At 40.0% G+C, this 18418-nt stretch overlaps 1 protein-coding gene across 7 annotated transcripts in view; it reads left to right on the plus strand.

The window, feature by feature from the left end:
• Positions 1-18418, plus strand: part of EPS8 (epidermal growth factor receptor pathway substrate 8) — a 124981-nt gene that overhangs the window by 11354 nt on the left and 95209 nt on the right. The window contains exon 2 of one of the 7 annotated variants that reach the window (XM_030960258.1): positions 9870-10037. The exons of the other annotated variants lie outside the window; for them this stretch is intronic. The gene's annotated coding sequence lies outside the window, so the exon portion shown is untranslated. The remainder of the gene's footprint in view (positions 1-9869; positions 10038-18418) is intronic. 7 annotated transcript variants of the gene reach the window in all.

Raw genomic sequence — 18418 nt, forward strand, 5'->3', positions numbered from 1 at the left:
GAGATCCTGCATTACTGGGCTGTAATTATTTCCATAAGAGATTCTGCGCTGCATTTGGTGGTGCTTTATGAATTATCATAATAAATAGAATGAAATTGCTGTTGTCAAAACGTATGAGCAAAGTAATCTGATTCCCTTTGTTGGTGTACCCAGTGGCTCGTGGGATTAAGTGATACCCAGTGGACTTCCAGGCACTTCATGCAGGTCGGTGAGAGGTTTGCTGAGCTGGGTTGTTGAGCTTGTGGCAAGTTAAGCAGGGGTGTAGGTGGCAAGGAACAATTCCACTGAGCCAGAAACAGGCTCCAATTGCATGGGACACTTTTGTGCCTCCTGGCTGAGGATGGAGGTCCTTGCTGCTGTGGTGTTGCCCAAACCTGTGTATGGTTCTGCACTACAGGCAGGTATTATGGAAATCTGCACCTAGCTAAAGCAGGCAGTGCAGAAGGTAGCATCTATCACTGGCTTTTCAGGTGGAAAGAGTCAGCAGTATTCAATTTTGGAGTGTCTACCTAGGATTTTCCCTTTGGTTCATTACAAGTCTTTGTATGGTTGCAGTTCCTCCAGATCTTAGCCAGTGACTGGAGGCTTGTTGTACCAGGCACTCAATTTCAGAAGAATGTTATTATTTAGACATTGTGTCTATTTTTAAGTCAGATAATCTATAAAACCTGTTGAAAACCACAAGAGATCATTACATCATCTAGTTTGACCTCCAGAGCGTAGAGAGGAGGAGAGTTTCTGCCCTTCTGCTGGAAAAATATTAATCAAGTTTCCTTGGCTTTCCTCTCAGAGGAGGATAGACCCAGTAATTTAAACTACCTGCCCCTGGCCAACACTGGCATTTTTCACTAAGTACATTGGTGGTTCTTGGGGTGTGAATCATGTGAATGTCAGAATGTGGTGCAACCCTCTGGATGCTGTTCATGTATGTACATATATATATCTAAATTTTATATATATATATATATGTATACTTTGTGTATATGTATATATATAATGTATATATATATTGTGTATATATATACTTTTTGTGTATATATATCTACTTTATATATACACATACACACACTTTGTATCTATCTATTTATAGCTATATATATATCTATATATATATATATATATATCTACTTTGGCGCGTAGCAGATGCAATCCAGGTTTCTTCCTCTAGATACACACACCTTTTCCCCAAAAGCTTCACAGGCTAAAAGCAGGTGATCCTGGAGTCTCTACTTCTATCCTTCATGCTTCACTGGATAAATTGTGTAAACTCACATCACTTTCTGAGCCGCTGTGTGCTTCTCTGTGTAATCACTTTGTGCTCACGTGGCAGACTGAGGCACTTGTTTGCACAGCAGTTTTTAGGAGTTTAAGGCCATGTTAGCCTGTGTGAGGAATCCATTGGAGTCCAGGTGTGTGCTGTGCTAGTACTTCCAGTAAGCCAGTCATGCCTCAGGTTTAGTTTTTATATTTTTCAGATTCTGTGCTGGTTTAGTGTGTAATTCTGAGCTTCACATGAGGGGATGCTGAGCTCTGTGCACAGAGTAGGGAGACAAAACAATTCCTGCTCCAGCTGGGCACCAAGGACAAATGATCCAAATCTCAGCCCCAGAGCACAAACACCGTGGGCTGGAGAGAGAAAAACAAGCAGGATGGGACTGCATGGGCTAAAGCTGGAATGGGACAATGAACTGCAAGATGCAAATGGAGCAGAACTGATCAAAGGGAGAGACCCTGTGCCCGGCCGTGCATTTTGGGGCCATTTTGGTTCATCTTGGGTGCAGCCCTGGCTGGGCTCTTGTGCTGCCCAAGGTGGATCCATGGAAGAGATCCTTTTAGTAAATCCCTAATTTATTTTTTAACTCTATCCAGCCTCTGTGCTAGCTCAGCCTTCCCAAGGCATCACCAGCAGTAACATTTTTTTCAATATTGTCACGTTTTCCTCATGGCTTCTATCAAGCAATATTTACAGATGTCACTACAGACAATTTAGTAAATGGAGTCCAAAAATTGGGTTTCTGTGGGAATGTGTCACAAGCAATGTGAGTCCTCCTTGGTTTTAAAACCTTCCTTGTAGAGCTTCAGTGCAGTGACTTCTTTAGGATGTAAAGAAAAAATGTGGCAATTTTACAGATGACCTTGCTCTTTATGCTCTCCCTGCATGGGACTCTTGCTTCCAGTAATGAGGAAATGTTCTGAGGCAGTGTTCTTGCCATGGTGACATAAAACAGCAGAGACTTCCAGTTATTCCCCTGTTCTTGCCCTGTAATAGACACATGCCTTCAGGGACCAGCTGACCTTAGGAATGATGCATATCTGGAGCTTGGGGTCATTTCTGTCCTACAGATTTTTTTTTTTTTTAATAGGCATTGGGATGGTGATACTGCACTCACTGATTAGAAAGCATATGTGATTAGTATTCTTGATCCAAGTGTGCACTCTCCACTCTGGACACACAATCCCCCTAGAGCTCCTAAAAATGCACTCAGATGTTGCTCTGACAGAAAGAAAAAAGCCCCCAAATTGCCTAAAATTTACCTTTATGAGTTTGAAGGTGTTTTTCAGCCCAGGGATAAAGATTGGTAGTGATGTTCACGAGTTGTTCAGCTGGGGGTGAGAGGGTTTCTGCAGCATCAGAACCTTGATCTCTAAGCACATTTTTGTTCCACTGATATTAATAGAACAAATTGCCTGTCTGTTTAATGATTTTGAGGTTGAGGCTCAAAAATCTCAAAAAAAACAACCCACGACAAAAAAAACAAAGCAAACCCCAAGGTAATTTGTGTGCTTGTTTTGTTTTAAAGGAAACTTAGATCATTTGGAAACAATTTAAAAGAATTTGTCACCATTCTTGTTATTTTTTTCTGTCCTCATCTTATTGTGAGACACATCTTTTATTTGAAGTGTGTGCTATTTTAAACAGGCATTATGTTTTCATGAAAACTCTGCTGGGCAATGTCTAAATCCAGACATAAAAGCAAATAAACTAAGAAAAATCCTCTGTTTATCTGAGATGAGAGAACTTTTTTAAGAAAAGGAGAGAGAGGGGATCTAAACCAAGTTAATGTTCTCTTTTGTCTCTCTTTATGTTCCTTAATGTTCTTCTGCAGTCCTCAGGAATTACATTACCTCATTGGTATGTCACTGGGGTAGTACTACAAAGAAATCTCAAAATGCTACTGACTTTAGAGTGTACAGTGAAGAGAGGCAGAAAGTGCTGCATTGCACTCTTTGATCTAGGCTGATTCTGATTTTACTCTGAATTCAGAATTGATGTGAGTGTTTAATGATGGATAACATCTTTTGGATGCTCCCTGCACCTCAGTGAGGTAAACCTGAGGGTTTATATCTTTCTTTTGGGGCTGTTAATTTTACATACAGCTGAGATCTCTCATGTGCAAGGTTGGCTATTTGGGATTTCTAATTAATTACATTTGACAGCTCATCCTCGGTTTTACTACTTGGCGTTGCCTCAAACAAAGCTGAGCAAGCTTACTGTAAACTTTCCTGAGCTCCTTTCTAGTGAAATCTGTCACAATTTCCTGTCACTTGCAAGGCTGGGACGAGCTGTCACATAAGAGAGTACTGGAATTGTGGAGGTGGGTGTAGCAGCAGTGCCAAGTGAAGTGGAGATGAAAAAGTGGGGGCTGTGGACTGGGAAATGAGCAGGATGGTGTAGTGGGGGGCTCACTTCATCTCCACTAAAATCTTCGGGATCTGTCTGTTGAGAGCTAGGAGAGCTTCCAGGTTTCCTGGCCGGGAGGCTCTTTGCTTTGTTTTCAATTTCATTTCATGGGAAACGAAATTAACATCTCTAATTTTCTTCCTTGTGGCCCCTGTGTTTTTCATAGCATCCACTGCATGGATGGGGGCCTTGTTTCCATATATTTCCATATTGCCAGGTACTAGACAGTGAAAGCCAAAACTACTGCCCCAAAAACCCCTGATAATTCAAATTCAAATCCCCAGTGGTGATACCTGGTGAGCCTATGGCAGTGGTACAGAACAGAGTCTGGAGTAGGGACTGTCAGTGCTGCCACATCCCTCTTTTGCAAAGCCCTGGGATTCTTCTTTTATCTTGGTTCAGTCTGCTAAGTCTTGTGAAAACAATAAACTGGCTCACCTCCAGTACTGTGATTTTTATCTTGAATTAATAACAAGTTGTCTCTTCTCACAAAGATAAGTACTTTTCTTTGAAAGAAAAATTGCTTTATCTTCTTGAGGATTCTACCATGTTAGCTAACACATTAAATATGGTGGGTTTTTCTCTTTTTTTCTAATAATCCTTGTGCTATCAGGACCTTTGATTTGCCCTGGATTTTAATGAGTCATTTAAAACTAGAATTCTGTTTTGGCCATTTGACTGTGATACTCCCTCTCAAATCAGTTACCATTTTGAGAATGACATCTGAGTCTGCCTATGTTTCTGCATGACTGGAAGCTGTCACTACTCATTGAAACTTATTAGTGCTGGAAATGGATATGCTGCTTCATCTGCTGGGGATGAAACCTGAGGCACCAGCATTCGAATTTAAATGTTCTTCCCATGGGGAAAGGAGGAGAGCTTGGATAGTGAGGGGTGAGAGCTGCCTTGCAGCTCAAAGAGGCTTTGGGAGCTTTGCCTACAGGTTGCTAAAAGCAGGTTGTGGCATTTTTTTGATGATTCAAGAAAATACTGTGCTTTAAAATCAAAGTTTAATGGGAGGTTACAGGGCTTTAGCTGAAGATTATATTGCAGAAGACACTAAATTTTTCTTTAAGAGGAACCTAAGTTGGGAATCCTGCTTTTGGGGAAGGGGGATTGAGCACTTGAGGAATTAGACTTTACAGAGGGCAGGTGCAAAGTTGGACTCAAAGCCAAGATTCTGTGGTGGCTCCTGGGAGTCCACACATTCACCCAAGGTATGCAAAATGATTCTGAAAAATGGGCAGTGGAGGCCATGAGCCTCCATCTATCCTTATTGTCACTTTTCTCACCTGAAAGGGCTGTGAGCCAAAAGAGCAGAAAGGCAGAAGGAGTCCCTGGGTGACTCCAGCTGTACCTGGCCCTCACCACATCACTGATCCTTGTTTTACAAAGCTGCACTGGGAGCTCCTGTATATTGTAATTTCTTAATTGTTTTGTCACTTCATTATATCTAAATATATTCCCAGTACAGAGATTATTTTCCCCTACCTCTTCTCCCCCTCCCATGCCTCAGCACAAGCCCAGAGCTTGCTTGAGACAGGAGTCTTTGATTGACAGTGCCTTCACCATTTGAGACTGGTGGTGTGCTAAAATGTACAACTGGCATTTCAGAAACTGTAAAGCTGACCTGACAAAGTGTGATTTTATATTTTTTTCTTTTGTTATTATTTTTTTTATTCTCCCCTTCTCTCAGCAAGTGGTAGATGTGTCTTGATTCTGCTCTGTCACGTTCTTGTGTCACTGCAACCTCTAGAGAACTAAAGAACACTGAAATTGGTACATTCTGAAATTCATAAACAGACTTGAAACAGCATAATCATAAATTAATCTTGATTCAACTTTTTTTTTCTTAAATAGAGTTCAGTTTGCAGCAGGAATTCAGCAGTCTGAAGCTGACAGAGTGCAAAGGTGACCTTCAAGGTGATGGGAATAGTTAGGACAGACCAGATTTTACTAATGGATTTGTGACTTCCAGAGTGCCTCTGAATAACCCATTTATTTCTCTGAAACAAACTAAGAGTTGTTGCTCTTTGCCTAAAGACCAGCATTTTTAAAGCAAGCTTACAGTTCTCTCAACCTGCCATGCAACAGCTTGGAGGCTTTTCCTTGACAGATAATAATATTGTGAGGAAAAGGAAGTTTTGCAACCTTTAAACTTCCTGAAGAAAAAAATGCTGCTAAGATTCCTTGGAAAAAAAAATTTAATAGCACAACAAAATATTCAGTGAGTCATCATTTACAGGAACATCAGTTTTCTGAGATGGTAACAAGATATAATTTTTCTCCATTTATCCCAAAGGAAGGCAAATTTTGCCAGCTTTTTTGCTGGTGTTGCACTTCAGTATTGCAATCATATTTAAAGGAATAGTACCCAATTTCATCCAACAGTAAAACTTCTGAATGCTTCTGAATTAATAACAGAAACTCTCCACATCAGGTTTGAACCTTGAATAAAAGGAAATGCGGACTCAGTTGAATAAAAGGATAAGAAATTTCTAAAAGACGTGGATAAAATAATGAAGCTGAACATTTGCAGAAATGCTTATAAAGGAAAGCCATTCCCGTTGCAACAATTAGTCTGCAGCTTAGCGTTTGTGCAAGAAAATGCTGCTTCCATTAACACAACTGATTCCTACAGCACAGTGGTGAGACTGGCTCAGTCTGAAACTGAAATGTTCTCTTAGGTACTAATGCTAATTAGTGAATGAGAGATCTCTTCCAAGTAAAATCTCTTTTCCTGTATGAACTAATGACCCAGTTTTAAAGAAGTCTCTTACCTGATCAACCTTTGAAGTATTGCACTGGGCATTACAGTTTTACAACGCTAATGCTAAATAACATTTCTGAAGGATGTGTTCTCATTCAGTGAGGGTGCTGGATGTCTGGTTTTAAGCTCATGGGGACTTGTTCTCCTTGATGACTTTTCCCCTTCACATCTCATTGTGCTTCTGAATGTCTGTTGTACACAAGGTTTTCTCTCGACCTCCTAGAGAAAAAATATTGGGTTTAGGATCCTAAGTGGAATAGTTTTACTTACATTGCTATTTTAAGTACAAGGAAAAAAACCCCAAAAAAGTATCAATAGTGGTTGTTGTCCATGTTGTTCCCACAGCTGCAGTAGTGTGGAGCATCAGAAATTTGGTTTGTCCTGGACCTTGAAAGTTGCTATGGCAACTGTACATCCCACTGGGGAACCTGAGTTAGGTAGCACACCTCGTTTAACTTTCCAGCATTTCTCTGCACATGTGTTAGGTCTGGGAACTCCATCAAAACATCATCTCTGGTGTGCTAAGGAAAAGGAATCCCTGCTCCTGTCTCTGCCTGCCTGTGCTGCAGTCTGTGACTTCCCCCTGACTCTGTGCCGAGTGAGGAGATGCAGATGCTCACCTGGAGCTCCCTGATGGGCACTGAGGGAGGGTCTGGTCCAAGCTGCTGGTCTCCATCAGGGCCCTGGCTGGGGGAAAGGGACACTTGAGGAGCTGAGCATGGCATGTGGGCACCTCTTGGGTTTCTGTGGTTGAGATGACCCTGAGGTGTCAGAAAGTCTCTTTTTTCCAGCCCCACAACTGAAGAAGAAGTCGAGATTCATTGGTTCTGCTTTTCAGGGTTGTTTCTTTTCTCTTATCTAATACATTCTTTCTCTGACCTGCTGAGATCTGTCTGGCAGGTCAGGTTATGGCACCACTCCTTGGGGTGGTGTTATCTTTTTATACTAAAAACTACATGTACTTTATTTACAATAATTTTCCAATACCTATCACCTATGTTAGACAGTCTGTCTCTACTCTAAACCGATCAGTGTCACCATCACAGCAGAAGATGGAGGACAAGAAGAAGGAGAAAGATTGGACATGCCCAGATTCCTCCATCTTGCCTCTTGAACCCCCATTCTAAATCCCCAAAATTCTACTTTTTCACCCTGTGACAAATTAACTATAATTCTGCTCAAACTCTTGTGGCTTGTAACTCTTCACACAAAGTTGGGAATTGTTTCCATGGGCTAAAATCAAAGGCACAGGTGTTTGTGACTCCGTGCCAAGGTCTCTGAGCCCCTGCCAGGGTCTGGAGTCCTCCAGGGCAGCCAGAGGAATGTCCTGGGTTCCAACAGGCACCCAGCTGGGTCACTGCAGAGGCTGCTGCTCTCTGCATGCTGGGTTTGGGCTCCTAGAAGTCACTTTCTTACCCAAAATCAGCTGGGATCCTGTGCCCTGCCTGGGCATTGTTCCCTTCTGAAGCACCACACAGGTAAGAGCTGACCTTCAGAGTTAGTGCTCTGGGGGCTGGACCTTGTCCAGGGCAGTCCAAACATCTCTTTTCATCCTCCCCTTCCTAAGAATATAACAGGAGCTGCATATGGACTTAAAGAAGGGAATCTTCATGGGGATGGAATGTGAGGAACCGTTGTGCAAATATTTTTTATGTTATATAGTGAGAATGATACCCTCCTCTTTGAATTTTATGCCGCTTTTTTTTTTTGCCAAACTCTAATCCAAAGGGATTTTTTAGGAAGGCAGCATCTCGCACACCCAAGTGTGTGCTGGCTCGTCTCTTTCTCCTTCTGTGTAAGATATTCTCTCTTATTTTGGGTGCTGTTTTACCACTCATTCTGTGGTAGGACACTGAGCCGACCCTGTTGGTGCCCCCACGCACTCAGTGGAGCAGAGCACAGGCTGACTGCCTCCCTGAGCTTGCAGCTGGATTGAATTATGTTTGGGTTTCTGCTCAATCTGAAGGTTTAGCACCATCTGGGAGCTGTTTGTAGACAGCAGCAGGTCTCATGTTCTGGAGTACATTCGGGTGAGAGAGAAGAAGAGGGGCTGGGAGGGGTGGAAGTCTCTGGTTTTGGTGAACTTTGTGTGCATGCGTGGTTGAGATCTGCCTGGACTGACTGCCAAAAAAATCTTCAAAGGGTCTTTCTCACCATGGTCAAATCCTGCTAGCTTGCTACATTTGACTTTTGTGGGTTTTTTGGTATTTTTGTACCTTTTTTTTGCTACTTATTCAATTCCAGCTGTTGACTTCCTGTTGCCTACATCTCATCACTGAGTGATGGCTCTGGTGCCTTTGGGGTAAAAAATAAAGAGAGATGAATCTTTCTTTGGGCTCTGCTCATGCTGGTGTTGCCTTGACTTTTTGATAAGCAGAAGTCCGTTTTTCTGGTTCAGGAGGTAGAAAACTCTGTATCTTCCATTTGCCTGGATATTGTGAGGGGGGGATTGTTCCTCCCTTCCCAAGAAGCACAAGAGAGAATCTGATCCTCAACTAATCCTGCCAATTCTCCTTTGCCCTTGGAGAATATTCCTCTATAGATTTTGTGGGTTATTTTTGGTTTGTTTTGTTGTGGGTTTGGTGGGGTTTTTGAGCCAGTTTTGGTAAACAAGTTGAACTTGCCTAAGGCTAGAGATACAAAGAAATTTGGAGTGGTGACCTGAACCTTTATGCTGAGACATTTTTGCAGAGCAGCTCTGTTACCAGCTTGCAAAGCCCCAGGTTATTTGTTACCTCTGTAAATCTCCCTGAAGAGGAGGCAAGTGTGAAGTATTTTAAAAAACAAAAAGCTTGTAGTCAATTTTCTGCCTTTCCTGGAGGTGGAGGACAGAGCTATTATGCATGACCACAGTTCTTTTTTTAAATTTTTCTTCTCTTTCCTGATGTTTGCTACCTGGGAGCAGGGCGATATTTTGCATAATTATAATTAGAAATCTGTTGTTGATGCTTTGCATCTCAGTCCTGACTGGAATGCAAATAACCACCCAGTTTGGTAGGACAGGTATAGTTTATACCCCCAGGACACTGGCTGAGGATAACTGTGCAAGGCCATAGATATTTGCTTTCCCTCCTGCAAATTCAATGGGAAAAAAATTGCCCAAACTCCTTCCTTGTCCTGTTGTTTTTCTTAAGCTGGAACAGAATGCAGTGAAATGTGTGGAAAAATAAGTTAAAATATCAAGCTTTTGAGATCAGTCTTTTCTTTCTTGATGAGCACAAACTAACCAGAGAGCTTCTGCATCTGCTGCTGTGTCCCAGCTCTTGCCCTGGGAAGTGCTCAGCTGGGGCAAAAAGTTCTCCTTTAGGTTGTCACAGAGGAATATAATTTTCAGCACTGGTTTTGCTAGGAAATTCACTGTGAAAATAGTACTGGAAGCTGTCAAATTGGCATATTGGTGTTTTTTTTTTTTTTCAGAAATCTGCAAATCCTTTCAATCTGAAGTTTTAGGAACAGTCTAAGCATTGTTATATGGGGAAATAATTATTTTCTTGCCTGGCTAGAGGACTGCCAGCTTTCATGCTGTCAAGAAGAATGCACATGTAACCTGAATAACACATAATCATGTCTCGCTGGAACTTAAAGGTATGATTTACAGGACTGACAGGCTCTTTGTTGTATCAGCATTGAGTGGTTGCAGCTCAAAAAAAAAATGCACTTCAAGTACCTAGATAAGAATTAGGATGAAAAATGTCATGTTTTTAATTCTGTGAATTGTTATGTCTCCAAGTAAGCCTTGTATGCAAAACATTTTTACTTCTCCGGGAACATTAAACAAAATATTCTCATTTTCCTGTCACTGCAGCATTTTTGCGGTTTGGCAATAGATATTTCTTTTTCTAATCTGTCTGTGCCCACTGTGTTTGGTTTTGCCCACTGTGTGTACCCTTCATTTCTGGCATTTCCATGAAAATCTGTGGCATTCTGAGGACAAAGCTGTGCCATGGCATTGAAACTCACTGCAGGAGGAGGTATTTAAATCCCCAGTTTCATGTTGACAGCACTGTGCTGAAAACTTTCTTTCTTGGTCCCTTGATTGCCAGGATCGGTATAAATAATGAGTGGCTGAAAAAAAAGGGAACCAAGTGACTTTAACTCTCCTTTCTATAAATACCTCATCTTCCTGCCCAATTTTCCCCAGGGAATTTGCTCCAGTGTTGTTTGTTCTGCAGCCTGGGGGTGTGTGTTCATCTCCCTGCTTTCACAAGGGTCTATCTTGTGAAGTTACTGGCCCAGCATCACTACTAAGCAAATATTTACTGAGTTAATTGATGGATGCTATAGATGACAAAACTTAGAGCTACTACAGACAAGTTTTGGCGCTGTAAGTGGATTTTTCCTCTCTCAGGGAAGGGCTGCCTCAGTCTCCAGCGGAAGGTGACAGGCACAAACTGAATTCTTCAGCTGTACTCAAAGCCATCCTGCATCCACATTAATTTCCTCCAAGGAGAGATTTAGAACTTGGAGATCCTGGCCTGGGTGTCATTCTTCTGAAGGAGCTTCAGAAATGGGCACAGAGCCTTGCCATGTCATGGTTGGTTGAGGTCCTGAGGCAATATTTAGTGTAACAGAATAAGCAGTGCTCCAGTTAGCACAGTCATCTCTTATGCAGGGAGATGCATTTATGCCTTTCAAGACAAAGAACCTTTTCACTATATGTCCAGCTATTATTCTGTTAGTTCTTTGTGGGGAATTACCACATCTTTGTTTTCCTTTGGGCAGGGAAAGAGTTTTGCACGTTCTCACTGAAAAGCCCAGTGTTTGAAGACACAACACTTACATGAGGATTAACTTTTTAAAAGACTTGAGGGTCCCTGTGGAGTAGCCTGAGCCCATTAATAAAAGTTTGAATTTTCAGCCTAATGTTTTAATTATGTTTGTCCAATTCCTAGAGGACCAGTAGATCAAATTAATCTTAATTAAATTTCAGGCTGTGATAGGAGGGGAAAAAAAATATTGTACAGTTTAAAGCTTGAAAGAGTCGCTAGGCAAGCAGACTGTTACTTTTTCTGATTAAAATGTAAATACATTTTAAATTAAATTCCAGTAAATACATTTTAGCTTACTCATTTTTAGACTGGAGCTAGACCTTCAGTAATATGGTGACTGCTGTGCTTTTGTCTTCATAGGAAGATTGTTTTTCAGCCCAATAGGTTGAAAGCTCTTTTGATAAAACCTGGCTTGTCATGCTAAGCCTGTAAATTATTTTGATGAAATTTGCAACTCTAATAATAATATTAATACCAGAAACAAAATTTCTGTGCTGGATGTTTCCATATACTCAAAAGAGAAAAAGCTGAAAGTGATAAAGATGGAAGCCACTCATATTTGTGTGTTCAAGTTGAGTTAAATCTTCCATTCAAATCCTGCTCTAGGAATCCTTAGATGTGTGAGACCATGCAGAATTACTTAATCTCCTGAGGATGTCTGCATTTTAATAAAACAGATGTCAGTTTTGCATCTTGAGGTCTATTTCTTGTTTCTAAGGAATTTTTTTCTTTTTATTTAAATCCAGCAGAAAGGGTTTTTTTAAAAAAATATTTCTCTTTATCTGGCTAATATCACCCTCTTGTAAAGCAAACATCTCTCCATTTCTTATTCTGTGGAATGTATTTAGTGCTCTTTCTTATCTCTTCTTGTCTCTTAACAAAATTCGTGTACACATAGGCATCACCAGGATTTTTTCCCCCATTATAATAATTTTTTCCCCATTATATTAATTTTTTCCCCTATTATATTAATTTTTTCCCCATTATGTTAATTTTCAGTGGTTTAGGGTTCTGAAAGACAGTATTGGCTTTGGTCTTCTAGAAACATTCTTGTTAAGAGCTGTCATTTTCTGCTTCCTTTGGGTTTTTTCTCATCCACCTTGTTTTAAAACAATTCCTAGAAGCTTGCAGGAAGTTTAGCAGAGGATGTTCTTGATGTAATCTGCTGGCATAATTGATATATTTTATACATTTATGTCCTAGGTGGGCAACATGAAGTATCTGGTTTATGTTTGGGGGTGTTTTTGGCGTGGCAAGACACTGACAGCAGTGTTTTGAACCTCCTGGGAAGTGAAAATATTTCCCCTGGAATATGATTTTGATGTATCAAAAGTTTTCTCTGTCTTTGTTTCCTATGTGTCTGTCATGTACACACTTCCTTTATTTTAGAAAAAAAAACTTTAATAATAAAATAAATAAGTTTAAATAAAGAATAACTGTAATAATTAGTTTAATTTAATAGTTTAATGAATTTAATTAATATTTTTTTATTTCACCCCTGCAAACAGAGGGGAAACTGTGGATTTATTATTAAACTCTAATAAGGGTGCACAAATTGTTCTGAAGTGCAAGACAAATGACCCTGCTTGGGCAATGTAAATAATGCATGGGTTACCTGACAGACTGGAGGCACTTCTAGAGTTTCTCACCTCATCCCATCTCCTGCAAACTGTTGGAAAAGGTCAACTTCCAGTTAGGCTGGGAGCTGCTGCTTTCTTCATTAGGCTTAAAAAGATTGCCCCATTTTCAATTTTTCTCCATTTTTTTCTAAGCCTCATAATACACGTGTATAAGATGTATTTTGCTTTTGCATTATAACCCCTTAAGTTTTGTGATTTGGCCCCAGGTTTATTCCTCCATGCAAAGATGTGGAATAGCCTCTTTCAGCTTGCAAGGAACAGTGTTTTATTCACATTTTTCTTGAATTTGTTTCCCAATTTGAAGTTTTTCTTTTCATTCAACACCATGAATTGATTTTTTTATGGCCAGAATTGCAAGTCTGAAAGCAGCTTTGAATGTGTAAAATAACAATGTAATGAATGTTGTTTTAAACAAGAGCAGATTTCTGATTTTATTTATTTTCCCCAGAAAAATTCTGGTGGTGTGATTAAAGTGATGAAACATTGGATTAGGAATTGTTTGTTCAGAGGGATTTTATGTTTGAGTGTGTTCAGCATTGGTAATGACTCTATGCAGTGAACAAAACCAAACACAATTGAAATACTTTGTTGATAGTAGCAAGACAAAATTGTAGGCATTCTTGGGAAACTTAAAGACTTCTACTTTTTTTTTTTTTCCTTCTGGATGGGATGCACAAAACTCCATTTTGGTCATGAAGATTTTTAATGCCCTCACTTTGTTGTCTAGCAACGTTGATTTAGAGTTACTCTGTTTTGATCATAATTGCCGGGCAAAAATACTGTGGAAATATGAGAGATGTGCAGAATGGTCAATACAGAGCAGAGAAAAAGTTCTCCTGTAACCATGGTGGGGTTTTTTTGGGGTTTTTCCAGTTGAGCATTTTTGTGTTTGTTTTTCTGTATGATTTGTTAGCTCAGGATTAGGCTCTTTTGTTTGTGGTGTAAATCCTGTTCTTGGCCTACAATGAATATTAATTAACTTCTGCACTTGTATCTGCCCTGTTGCAGAACCAGCTCCTTGTTAGTAAGGCAATAAAAGCAGAAATGAGATGATACAAGGAAGTCAAAGGGAATCTGGGATCAGATCAAGGGCAAACACCCTTGTTCCAAAATTATAAAACAGAGGAAGAGAGATAATTAGAAAAGTTGGAAGGTATTTAAGCATGAGGATTTCCTTTTTATGCACCCTTAACTTTTAGAGGGGCGTTACTGTGAGACATTATTGAAAGCATTACTTTTTAATGGACCTCAATAAAAGAAACATTAGCAAGAAAACCTTTATAGAGGTAAGCGGTGGTTTTTTGTCATTCTTCTGCGTTCTTTTTTTACAAAGTGGAACCTTTTAGAAAGCTGACTCCTAGCTCAGACTTGATTAAAGGAATATTATTTTGCAGCTGACCTTTGCAGGGCTCCTGATGAGTATTTGGCCATTGTTGGTACCTTTCATCACCTACAGGAAACTGAGGGAGGAGCCTTGTCCTACAGCAAAGGGGCTGTCATCTTTGTTTTTCTCATGCAGAACTGAGGAGTATATCTTGGCCAAGGTCTCCAGGAATCTTTGCTTTTCAGGCTGTCCTGAGCTCTGTCCTGGCCAGAGTCCTGCTCCAGGCTGGATTCCCCATTTTTTTTAACACCCAACCAACCAAAGGGGAAAAAAAAAAAAACCGAAAAAAACCCGCAACCCTCCTCCCCAAAACCCCACATTTAAACAACAAATACATTTTTAGAGTTCTTATCACTACCATTTTATACGTGACTTATTCCCATTGCAATAGGAATTACAAGTTCTGCTCTATTGGAAACATTGCAGATTCTTTAGAAGGAACAGAGCACTCTAAGAAAACCGCCACCTTGTCCTTGTTGTACACTATTAGGTTCTTGATTCTTCAAAATAACACGTCTTTTTTTTTTTTTTTTTTACCTTATAGTTGGCCTGAAAGCAGGTTTGTTCTGTTTCTTTTCCCACTTTTCCCCCCACATGCATTACTAGACTAACAAAGGCTATTACAAACCTTGTTTTTCACAGTTGCATTGATTTTTTTTTAAAGGTAGATTTAACTTGGCATGTGATTTAACGTGCCTCACTGCACTATAATAAACCATTAATTTGTGAAGTAGGGGTCAATAATGAGGGGTTCAAGGCCTGTGGTCAGTAGCAATGATGGAGCAGAAGAAAAAAGGTCACGGGTGCTGAATTTTGTCACAGGTTGCTTAGAGTCAGAGCAGAAGGTTTCTGATTTTGATAGGCAATATCAGAAGAGACTGGAAAACATCACCAAGAGTGCAGTGCTTTGATCCCAGGGCTGGTCAGTGATTCTAGCTGGGGATAAGTGCAAAGGCAAAGGGAAGAAATGGCATTTGAGGAAATGAAGAGATGCACTGAAAATTCTGGTACCCAGATGTCCCAGGTAAAGGATAGCATGAACTGCTGAAAACTGTCTGGGTTTACAATTGTCTATAAAATTGTCTACAAAAAAATCAAATTGATTTGATGTGCAGGAGTATAGGAAAAAAATTAAGAACTTGGTAGATGTTTTTAGGTGTTTCAGAGGCTGCGTCCTGTGCTCTGTCTTCTTGTGGGATAAAAATTTAATGAATCCAAATTTTGATACAGCTTCAAAGTAATTTCTGATTACATCATGATGGGGAAACTCCTCCTCCTCAGCTACAAAGAGAAAATTATTGGCACTAAAACTAATTTATTACTACAGACCATGCTTAAAATAACTTTTATGACCACAGTGGCTGTAATGTGGTGGATGTCTGTAGGTGTATTGATGTGAAAACCCCTCTGCTTTCCTTTGAGGAAGGAATTTCAAAGAGCTTGCCTGAATTTGTGCTTCCCTTAATAAACAGAAAAGATTCAAGATCTTTCTGATGATATAGTTCTCCAGTGCTAGGAAGGGCCAGGTTCCTAATCTGTGCACAGTATTAAATTTAAACCAGTCTGAACCAAATGTTCTGTCATTCACCTTTTGGCCCTGAGTTTCTTAACTCTGGAGTTACTCACTGTTCATTCGTGCTGCTTCCCCACCCTTCTTTTAAAGGATTCCTGTTTTCTGCCTTCCTTCTTCCACATCTTGAGAAGTTTCACGCAACAAATGAGCTACAATAAATTTACACAAGGCAAGATTAGCATATTATTTAAACAAGCTTCTTGATTTGTTAAATTTTCACGTGAATATTGGGTGTTTTTTATGGTGTGCTTTGCCCTTCTGAAAATGTAATAGAGCCTGAATTTCAGGCTACAGCAGGACAGTTGCCTGGATCATTTCAGCTCTCATTTTACAAGAGGGCCAGCAAAGGAAGGACTTGATATTGGGCAGCTGGGAAATTCAGTTACTTTGCTACTGAGCACAGTGGACATTTTGGTAATCTCTAGTGCTGAGATATGCCAAGGACGGATGTTGTTTTATTCTAGTCTGTCCATGCTCTCTGTTTTGCTGTTTCTGTGGAATGTCATGTGTTTTTTGATGTTTTTTATATTTTTCCTTTGCTGAACAGGAAAATTGAACAAAAAGGTCAGCTAGAAGCACAAGCACAGTTACTTTTCACAGCTTTGTTTCTACTGCTCTGAGCACCTGTGGCAAACAGCCTCCCCTTCTAAGCCAGTGGTAGGATGGACAAAGCCCCTGAAATAAATGCAGTGTCTTTGGGTAGTGCAGAGGGAGTGCAAAGGGTGAACAGAGATATAATGGGTGGTTTTGCCACATGGCAGTATCTAGAAATTGATGTTTAGAATGTTCCTCAAGTCCCACCAAATGTGCTAAGCCTGAGAATCAAGGCCTGAGCATTTCTGCTCACATTTCAAAGTGACCAGTGAGAAACAAACCCCTTCTTGCACTCTCCTGCTCCTTTCCAAAGCCCAAATGATTTTTCTTACTGCTTTTTCTGAAACAACACATGATGCTTCCCACACATCTCTTAAGCTACACCAGCCCTTGTCAAAGGTGTGGGAATTGATGCAGTTTTTGAGAGAATTCCCAGTTTTATGATGTACCTTTGTGGGCGTGGGTGGTGAATTTGATCACACCAGTAACACCCTGTGTCTGTTTCCCACTGAGGTGCTCTCTGTGCTCATCCTTCCAGTCTGCAGTGGTATTTGAAGACAATAATCTAATCCTAAATAATATCCTGTTGTGAGTTTTGTTTACTCCATGTGAGTATCTAAAGAGACAGGTTTGTCTTTTGTAGTGCTAGCAAGAAATCCCAGGTCTGTTGAAATGTAAGACCAACTGTGTACTGACTTCAGGAAAGCAGAAACTTAGCCTCTGCAGGTTTTTTTTTTTTTTAATAATCTCTCTTTGGTTCAATTGAAAAAATAATAATTGTAGGGTTTTTACTAAGATATGCCTCTAGCAGGTAGAAAAGGAGTTTACATATGAATATATTTGACAGTGTAACTTTAATGCACTGGGGTTCAGAAGTGGATCCAAGCTGAATCTATGAAAAGAATTTTTATAATACCTGAGACTAATATCATTTGTTTCCTATTTCAAAATAAAAATAGTTCTGATTTATTTTCAATTTATTAAACCTGATCCTTGCAGAGTTTGAAAACCAAACACTGTGGCAAGAGGAATCTAAAAGTAAAACCAGGTTTCATTGTCTACTCTGTAAGGAGCTGAAGCTAAAAAAATTGCAGAAGTAAACAAGGAAACAGCTTGTGACAGTAGCCACTGAAATCTAATATCTGGCTGTGAATAAACCAAGTCTGACATTGATGTAGGGAACCAAGGAAAGTGTAAACTCAAAAGGTGGCAATAATTTTTGACCTGCTATGGCAATGAAGGTGGACAACCTTTAGACATCAAACTGGATTTACAAAGCTTTGCATCAGCATAAGTAACATGAAATACATTTTGCAGATCTGTTGTCTTCCCCTCAGATTTCTGTCTCTCTTTGTATCCATCCCACTCTTGGGTGGTATTTTATTCATCTCTTTAGGATAACTATTCTATGGTGGAATTATGGTGCAGCATTTTGAAACTATACTCTTGAATATAATCTTTTAAGCGTCTGACTGGTACATGAGTGATGTGGAGGCTTCCTTTTCTTTTGCCATTCTGACAAAATGATGCAGCACCTTACCCATCAGAGAGAAGGGATGGGCATTTGTGCAGCAAATGTGACCAATCTGTCTGTGGTACATTGGGAAAAATTGTTCTTCTAGAGATGCTGGATTTTGCATTGTGTATCTGGTGAAATGAGAATTTTTGTTAGCCAAGAAACTTTCACAAATGTACATACAAGCAGACTTGTTGCAGGGTTAGAAATTAAGACTTTTTGGGGGTTTCAGTATCTCCCTGTAGGTTAGAGAGTGTGTTATGTATTTTAATTTTAAATTCATTAGTACTTCTAAAACAGGGATTACAGATGCATCACACTAAAGGATGTGTTGTCTCCTTTGACCTTACCAGTAATGCTTTTATCTTTGCCTTGCAAAGAGGCTTTTCCCTGTGCACTTACCCATCAGCTCCTGAAAGGCCAAAAGAGGTAAAAGCTGAACTTGGAAGAGGTTTTTTGCTAGTTTTGGATTTTGTTAGATTTTTGTTTG

Source organism: Camarhynchus parvulus, chromosome 1A (genome assembly GCF_901933205.1).
Source record: "Camarhynchus parvulus chromosome 1A, STF_HiC, whole genome shotgun sequence".
NCBI classification, from domain to species: Eukaryota; Metazoa; Chordata; class Aves; order Passeriformes; family Thraupidae; genus Camarhynchus; species Camarhynchus parvulus.